The following is a 9,185-nucleotide window of genomic DNA, read 5'->3' as shown; positions in this document are numbered from 1 at the left end:
AACTATAGTAAAATCGGTAGCAGATACTGATCTAAATGTACCGTACCTAAATGCACGCAGTATTAGAAATAAATGGATGGCCTTGTTGTACAACTACAGGTTAAAAGATATGACATTGTGGCCATCACCGAGTCATGACTAACGGATGGATGGGATTGGGAACTGAATGTCCGAGGGTACACAGTGTACAGGAAGATAGGAAGGTAGGTAAAGGGGGAGGCATGGCCCTGATGGTAACCAACAATATCAAATCACGAGAAGAAGGGACGCAGGATCAGAAGAGGAAGGATCCTTATGGGTCGAGTTAAGAAATGTCTACGGGTATAACACCCTAATAACACTTACACACAGGCCTCTAAACAGCAGCCGGGATGTGGACTACAAGTTACCGCTGGAAATAGAAAAAGCCTGTCAGAAGGATAATGTCAAGATGATTATGGAGGATATAAATATGAACGTGGATTGGGAAAGTCGGGAAGGTACTGGATCCCAGGACAGTGAGTTTGCAAAATGCCTACGGGGTGTTTTTTTGTTTTGTTTTGTTTTGTTTTTTGCAGCAGCGTGTTCATAATCCGGTAAGGAATCGGCTGTTTTGCATTGGGTGCTGTGTAATGAATCTGAGACGATTGGAGAGCTGGAGGTAATGAAACCCGTTGGAAGTAGTAATCATGATATGAATGAGTTTAGTTTCAAATTTAAAAAGGAGAAGCTGGTATCAGGTGTATCGCTATTTCAGTGGATCAAAGGAAATTACACTGGTAAGAGAGAGGAACTGGCCCAAGTCAATTGGAAAAGTAAGCCGGAAGGATGGACGGTAGAGCAGATATGGATGAAATTCCTAGAAGAAATCAGGAAAGTGCAGGAAAAATATATTCCAAGAAAAAAGAAAATCATGAGTGGAAAAATGGCAAAAATGTGGCTAACGAGAGAGGTTAACGCGAAAATAAAAGCAAAGGAGGCGGAGTACAAGGAAGCAATAATAGTGGGAAAATTGAGGATTTGACGACCTTGAAAAACTTACAAAAGGAAACTGAGAAAGCCATTAGGAAAATAAAGATGAGTTATGAAAGGAAGTTGGCAATTAACATAAAAAAGGACACGGCGAGTTTTTTTCTTTTTTTTTTTTACCTATGAAGCGTAAAGAGTGACACGGGTGGATATAGGACCGATTGAAAATGATGCTGGTAAAATTACAATGAGTAACAAAGAGATGGCAGAGGAAGTAAGTGATTATTTTGCATCAGTCTTCAACGTGGAAGACATTTGGACTATACAAGATAGCCAAAGGTCTCAGGGAATGGAATTACGTATAGTTAAGATTACTAGAGAGAAAGTAAATGAACTAAGAATAGATAAGTCTCCCGGACCGGATGTGGTACACCAAGGGGTTCTGAAGGAGGTGGCTTTGGAGATTGTGGAGGCATTGGAAATGATCTTTCAGGAATCAATAGACTCTGGCAAGGTTCCGGAGGACTGGAAGGTCGCAAATGCAGTTCCTCTGTTTAAGAAAGGAGGGATGCAACAAAAAGAAAATTGCAGACCTATTAGTCTGTCATCGGTAGTTGGACAGCTATTGGAGTCGATCCTCAAGGACGAATGTGTAGAACCCTATATGGGTTTATAGATGTTTCACAACACGGAATACAAGCATTTATGACCAACTTCTTTCTCTCCCTCTTCTTTAGAATGGTACAATTAGCCATAATATGACTAGTTTTCTTACAATACTGACAAGCAAGACTAGAATATTTCTCCATCACTTGCTTTCCTTCATCCTTACTTTTGTCACTAGTCCCGGATTTAAGTTCCGGTTTACCCAGACTATCCGTGCTACTATTTTGGAAGCTCTTACTCGGGGTAAATTTAACCTCGTGGGTTAAAGCTAATTCAAATGCTAATCTAGCAGACTCCTGCAAAGTGGCAGCATCCTTTTCATTTAAATATACCCTTATGTCATTAGGGTCATACCTCTTAAATTCTTCAATTAAGACCAAATCTTTCAAGCTGTTGAAATCATTATTCACATTTTTAGATGTGTACCACTGGTCAAAACACACAAACTTTGCATGAGCAAATTGCACGTAAGTCTAGTTCACAAATTTCCTCAAATTTCTAAAACTTTCTCTATAGGCTTCTGCAACCAATTCATAGGCTTTAAGTACAGTCCGTTTCACTCTGTCATAATTAATTGCATCTCCAATTGATACGGCAGAGTGAACTTTATGAGCCTTACCCTTAATTACATTCTGTAACAAAAGAGACCAGCTTTCTTTCGGCCACTTTTAACTCTGAGCGACTTTCTCAAAGTGCTGGAAGTACTTATCAACCTCAGTCTCATCAGATGGAGGGACCAGTTTAACTTCCTGGCTGGTAATAAACGGTACAACCAGCCGCTTAAAGCCAACAGCTTCTTGCTCGGGCCTTAACACATCCATTGCAAAATGCCTTTGGCTTTCTGCTTCCTCCGCTTCAAAGCACCTTTGCTTGGCTGCTCCTCCCTCTGTCTGTCTGCCTCTCTAGCATCAAATATCCTGTGTCTCAACTTTTCTTCAGCCTCTCATTTAAGCATATCAAACTTCATTTGTTCGAGTCGTAACTGGATCTCCTCTTTCCTTACAGGAAACCTTTTTAACACCTTCTCATCAAACAGCTTCGTAGGTGTATAGTGCTCAAATAGTTTCAACTGAATTTCTGGCTTTCTCATACACCACTTTACCTCCTTAATCGTCAGCCTATCATCAATAGTCACCCTTCATCCTTTCTGGCTTTTTCTCATGCCGCGGGGTTGGTTCTTTCAGAATTGTATTAATATCCATTTTTGCTGATTTGCACACACAGGTAATTCAAAAGAGAAATAGCCGATACGATCGTTAATCAATCGAACAATAAGCTTCATTTTTTATTCTGTTCGCGGACCGGCACTGAACTTGTTACGAACTGTAACGTTTCAGAAATAGACCAGCAGCAAGAGATTTCACACGGAGTCAGGTTTCAATGTTAAAACCACTATCTTTATCACTATCTACTTATAATGTCGTAACTCTGATGGTGTGAAGGGGTAGGTAAATAGGGATATAGACTAGAAACAATGATTACTTAATGATCAATCACCTTGACGGCGCCTTACCTTACTGTTTTGGACAGTCAAAAAGAGACTTTACCCAGCAACCGGTGACGTCATAGTCATTGTTCTCTACAGATAGGCAAAGGCTCAAATAAGGAACCATCCGATCTTGCAGAAGCAGCTCAAGGTATAACTAAATATGGGAAGTATTGTGGAGAAAAGGGGAAGAGTACGAATGAGGAACTGATGGGCTAGCTTTGGCTTAAAATAATTATAACTAACTGACCAATGATTATTTCACATCTAACTGTATCTTAGCATGCGATTGAACTGATTCCCAATATTATCTAAACTTCTAATCGTAAGATTTCCTGCTACCTGATCAGTGTTATAAATTGTGGATAATTCTGTAATTCGTGGGCAGTGTCTGGACTGACTCTTTTGGGAGATCAGTCTGTAACTACCCCCATAGGGTGCTATGAGTACAGAATAAAGGTTTGAAAAAGAATTACGCGTGTTAGTGTTTTTTGTGGTGCTTTCTCTTTGCATCGGTCTGTCCAGTACGACAACTCAAGCAAGATAAAAAAAAATGTTATCAGTGTTATGTGTATATATGTGTAAATATAGCTCCCAAAGTAAGTTGAGCTTGGGGAAACAAAGGCTTAGAGTCTTGAGATGGTAAAGTAGGAAGCTTAAGTTCCTCCACGGAGAGGGATTTATGAGAGAGATATTTGTAACGCTGGAGAAACTCAGAAAAAAGGTGATTACGTCGAATTTCACAGGTGAACGAAATTATCGTCGTCGAAGATGTTGTCTGTCGTATTGTTCGAAATCCACGGAGGAGTCATCACAGAAAATGATCTGTCACAGAGATATCGTATTTAAGTGGATGCCACACAACATACGTAGGTAAGGGTTAACACAATAGTGGTCTCCACAAGACATTCCAAACAAAATCCACCCCTTTTGATGATACGAAGTGACAGTCCCACATTCGATGTGCACCGTGTGTCGATATTTAACCCAATCATTTGGGCTTAAAAGAGTTTCAAACCATCGCAGTGACCAGCTGAAGTTTCATCAGCGGGTCTGCTCTCTCTCTCTCTCTCTCTCTCTCTCTCTCTCTCTCTGTCTCTCTCTCTCTCTCTCTCTCTCTGCTGCTGCTGCTGCGACTGCTACTAACGATAAAGTCTCTCTCTCTCCCTATGGTTAAGCTCAAGGTTCGTAGTGTCAGCCTGTGACTGACGTCATAGTCTCGCCTCACTTAGGCGCTCTTAAAGTGACAGTCCACAGTAAACGAAACCGGTGGGTTCGTAACAACTGCATTTCTAAATTACATTACGAGCTGAGGAAACGTCTCACTGAAAACGCTTTGCTATCTTCTTATAGCCTTCTCCAGCTTTGTGGGCATCATTTATTTTAGTTTTTTTTATGTGCAGGCAGCTGCTTAGAGGAGTTAATTGCTGCTAAATGTTGGGATGAGTTTTGCGAAGTCAGGGCAGGTATAAAGCTTTGAAATTTGTATCACCTGGCCTTTCGTGACGATGACTGTGAACAAGCCATGGCCCTAAGAAGCTAATTAAGGTCTGAGACCGTGGTGAAAATTATTTGAGAACTCAAATATCTTGGGTGCCCAAACTTTTACATGGTGCTTTTTTCCTTTTTCACTCTAAAATTTTACAAAACAAAAATAATACTAGCTTAAAAAGAATACTAATCTTGCTTAAAATGTTGAAAAAAATGTTTTATCTTTAACGTTATGCCTTTTCGAGTTCAGTTCATCGTTTACTCACGTAAGTATTCACAGTAACAGAAATTTTGACCAGGCTTCCCAAACGTTTGCATGTCACTGTGTGTATCTATTCTCAGGCTGTGTCTTCAGGTCCCCTCATTACTCTGACTCCCAGCAAGTACAGGACAGGGACGTAAACGCAACGACGTCATTCTAAGGCTGAATAAGGCGCCAGTGAGGCCACATTTGGAGTTTTGTGAGCGGGTTTCTATCGCTTATCTCACAAGGGATGTGAGACATTGGAGCGGGTTCAAAGAAGCTTCCCGAGAATGACAAGACGTCTTGTTATAGGAGGAGAATTTGATAGCTCTGAGAGACAGAGCACCCACCCACAACGCTTCAGAAACATCTTCTTCCTCTGCGCCATTACATCCGTGACGGGGTCCTGAATTACCCCTATGAACTTTTGCTTTTGAAAAGAGAGAGAAAGAGTATTTAACACTGACACGCATCAACGTTGCTGGTGAACGCAGCAGGCCAGGCAGCATCTAGAGGAAAAGTTACAGTCAACGTTTCGGGCCGAGATCCTTAGTCAGGACGACCTGAATGAAGAGTTAGTAGGAAATTTAACACCGACATGATGTTTCGCAGAGAGAGAGAGAGAGAGAAAGAGAGAGGGAGCTACATGACCAACTGTTGACTATCACTTTAAGGCACGAGAAAAAAAAACTGGCTAACATTTGGATTTCCGCTGAGTTAGAGATGGCACCGAGCTGCTCGTAAGTTGGCATGGTGACCGAGGGCAGCGTTATTTGATGGACAATCGATGTTACGATTTTTCGGCAGCGTGCTAATAATTCTGAAGGACATTTGCCTGCTTGCATTTCTTGCACAGTCAAAGAAAGGAGGGGTTATTTAAATGACAGTTGGTAACCGGTACTGTGAGATAAATGGGAAGTCAGATGGTATGGGCGGGGGGGGGGGGGGGGGGGGAGTGAATTTGAGGATTTCCATGCAGCAGGCGGCGGTGGAGACCAAGTCACTGGTTACATGCAACACATCGGTAGATCGAGGAAAAGGACTCTTCTGAGGGAACTTGAGCAGCTACGGACTTAAAAAGCAGAACCAAAAGGGAGGCGATCTCCTTGTTTCGAAGATTAGAAAGTTAAATGCGTGGCTCAATAAATGTTAGAAACATAGAAACATAGAAAATAGGTGCAGGAGTAGGCCATTCGGCCCTTCGAGCCTGCACCGCCATTCAGTATGATCATGGCTGATCATCCAACTCAGAACCCTGTACCTGCCTTCCCTCCATACCCCCTGATCCCTTTAGCCACAAGGGCCATATCTAACCCCCTCTTAAATATAGCCAATGAACTGACCTTAACTGTTTCCTGCTGCAGAAAATTCCACAGATTCACCACTCTCTGTGTGAAGAAGTTTTTCCTAATCTCGGTCCTAAAAGGCTTCCTCTTTATCCTCAAACTGTGACCCCTCGTTCTGGAAGAAGGAGTTCCGGGAGATGCTGTGGGAGGAGTGGTCTTGAATTCATGGGAAATTGGCACCAGTATTGGGGAAGTAGGGAGCAATTCCAATGGGACGGGCTCCAACTGAACCGTGATGGTACCTGGATCCTAGCGAGTTGCATAACTGGAGCTGTGGATTTAAATTAAATAGTAGGGGGTGTGATCATAGAGGGGAGGAATGGATAAAATAAAAGAGAAAAGTGTGGATAAAGATAAACTAAAATCAAAAGATAAAGAAAAGAGAAAGGTAAGAGTGGAGTCAAGTGAAGCGAAAAAAATTCAAGAATAAACAGAGAAAGATGGCATGATTTTAAACGCACAATGAGTATGAAGGTTCTTTATTTGAATGTCCATATTATTCCAAATAAGGTCAGTGGACTTGTGGCACAAATCAGTACAAAGGGGAATGATTTAATGTCCATTATGGAGACGTGGGGAGGTTTGGAAATTAAATATCCAATGATACCAGGTAATAGGGAAAGATAAGCAGGAAGGTCAAGGAGGTGGGTTAGCGCTCTTAATTAAGGATAGGATGACAGCGATAGTGAGAGGCGATGTAAGATCTACGGAGCAGAATGTTGAATCCATCTGGGTGGAGATAACGCATTCATTCAAACAGAAGAAGGTGCCATGCTCCTGACTGAACAGCGACAGGCCTCCAGGTTTCGACGCTCTCATTCCCCGGAGTGTGCTCAGCTGTCACCTTCCCTTTAACACTCAGACTACCAATTATTGCCTGTCAACATTGCTTCCTGGAATGTCTGTCAATAAAGGCCTCTCGCCGAGCACTCAGTGCTCAACCGTAGGAGATCCGTTTCTAGTACGGCAGTTGGTAATTTAGTCTTTGGACTTCTTCACTGTCCTCTTGTTTATTTGGAGTCTGGGTCGGACTGTACTCGAGATCTTTCTCGGCTGTTGTCTTCACCACCATCAATATCTCTCTCGTTACAGAAGACATTACAGCGTTAGGAGTGTGAGGAGATGTGGTCTCTCATTGAAGACTAGCACATTTCTAGGGATGCACGGTGGAGAGCATTCAGGCTTTGCACATGGCCGCATGGTTTGGAGACTGCAACGCAGAGGGTCACCACGGGCTACAGAAGGTTCTAGATTCAGCCAGCCCCATAACCGGCAGCACCCTCCCCTCCATCGAGGACGTGTTCAAGAAGGAATGCCACGGGAAAACAGCATCCATCAGCGAGGACCCTCTCCCGCCGGGAAATGCCCTGTTCTCATCGGTACCATCGGGGTACAGGAGCCTGAAAACTCAATAATTAACGGACAGTTGCTTCTCTTGGACTATTACAACAGGAATGTGTGAAGGCAGAGTGCGGAGAGAGCTGCACTCTCTGTCTGACCACCAAATTCTGTGATAGGACGGTCTGGAGAGGGCTTCATTCTGTGTCTGACCGCGGGACTGTGTGTTGAGACGGGGTGGAGGAAGCTTCACTCTGTGTCTGACTCCAGTAGTGTTTGATGGGAAGGTGCGGAGGCAGCTTCACTCGATGTCTGACCCCGGGAGTGTGTGCTGGGACGTTGTGGGCGGAGATTCACTCTGTGTCTGACTCTGGGATTGTGTGATGGGACGCTGTGGAGGGAGGTTGACACTGTTTCTCACCCCGGGACTGTGTGGCCAATCCGTGTTGTGGAAAATTCGCTCTGTGTCTGACTCCGGGAGTGTGTGATGGGACGGTGTGGAGGGAGCTTCACTCTGTGTCTGACCACGGGAGTGTGTTGTGGGTCGGTATTGTTCCGAACTCGCAGGTTTCGTTTACTGTGGATTGTCGCTTTAAGAGCGCCAGAGGGAGGCGGGGCAATGATGTCAGTCACTGGCTGCCGTGGTTTGTGAAGATTAAACACAGTGAGAGAGAGAGAGAGAGAGAGAGAGAGAGAGAGAGAGAGAGAGAGAGAGAGAGAGACGGAAACACTGGAAGCCGATACCTCAGCTTGTCGCAGCTAAGACTTCGAGCTTTCCTCTGCCCACAAGAGGGGTTTAAACATTGGAACACGATGCACAACGAATGTGTGACCGTCACTTTGTTCGATCCATAGGAGTGGATTTTAGGTTGCCTGGGTATGCTGTGTGGTAATCTCTGCAAGACGATATTCCCGTGACAGGTCACTTTCGGTGATAATTCGTATGTGCATTTGGAACGTCATGTCAGACAAGACCTACGGCGACTGTCATCTCGTTTTACCAGCGTGAACCCTGTGGAATATTTTGTACTTAACTTTTCTATACGTTTTACCTTGGATTACAAATGTCTCTCTCCCATAATTTATTTCGTAGATTACTGAACATTCCTACTTTACCACCTGAAGACATTAAGACTTCCCACGCCCCACGCCCCTTCCAAGCTCAATAGTTATATTTACACACACACCTACACATAATACCGTTAACTTTTGTTCATCTTGTTAAAGTTACTATATTATAGGTAGCTACTAATAAAGATAGTGATTTTAATATCAAAACCGGACTCGCACATTTCTAGGGATGTACGGTGTCGAGCATTTTGTCTTGTCGCATGGCCGCCTGGTGTGGAGGCTGCAACGCAGAGGGTCGCCATGGACCATAGAAGGTTCTAGACTCAGCCAGCTCCATCACGGACGCGACCCTCTCCTCCATCGTGGACATGTTGAAGAAGGAATGACTTGGGAAGACCGCATCCATCAGCGAGGACCATCTCCCGCCGGGAAATGCCCTGTGCTGATCGGTACCACCGGGGAGGGGTACAGGAGCCGGGAAACTCAACAATTTACAAGCAGTTGCTTCCCCTCCGACATCAGATTGCGAACGCTCCCTGAACACTTAAACACTCCCTCGGTATTCACCTTTTTGCAGTATTTATTAATTTTCCCA

The sequence above is a fragment of the Mobula birostris genome, chromosome 13 (assembly GCF_030028105.1).
Source record: "Mobula birostris isolate sMobBir1 chromosome 13, sMobBir1.hap1, whole genome shotgun sequence".
Taxonomy (NCBI): domain Eukaryota; kingdom Metazoa; phylum Chordata; class Chondrichthyes; order Myliobatiformes; family Myliobatidae; genus Mobula; species Mobula birostris.
The sequence above is the reverse complement of the archived record's forward strand: the minus strand, read 5'-3'. Positions refer to the sequence as shown.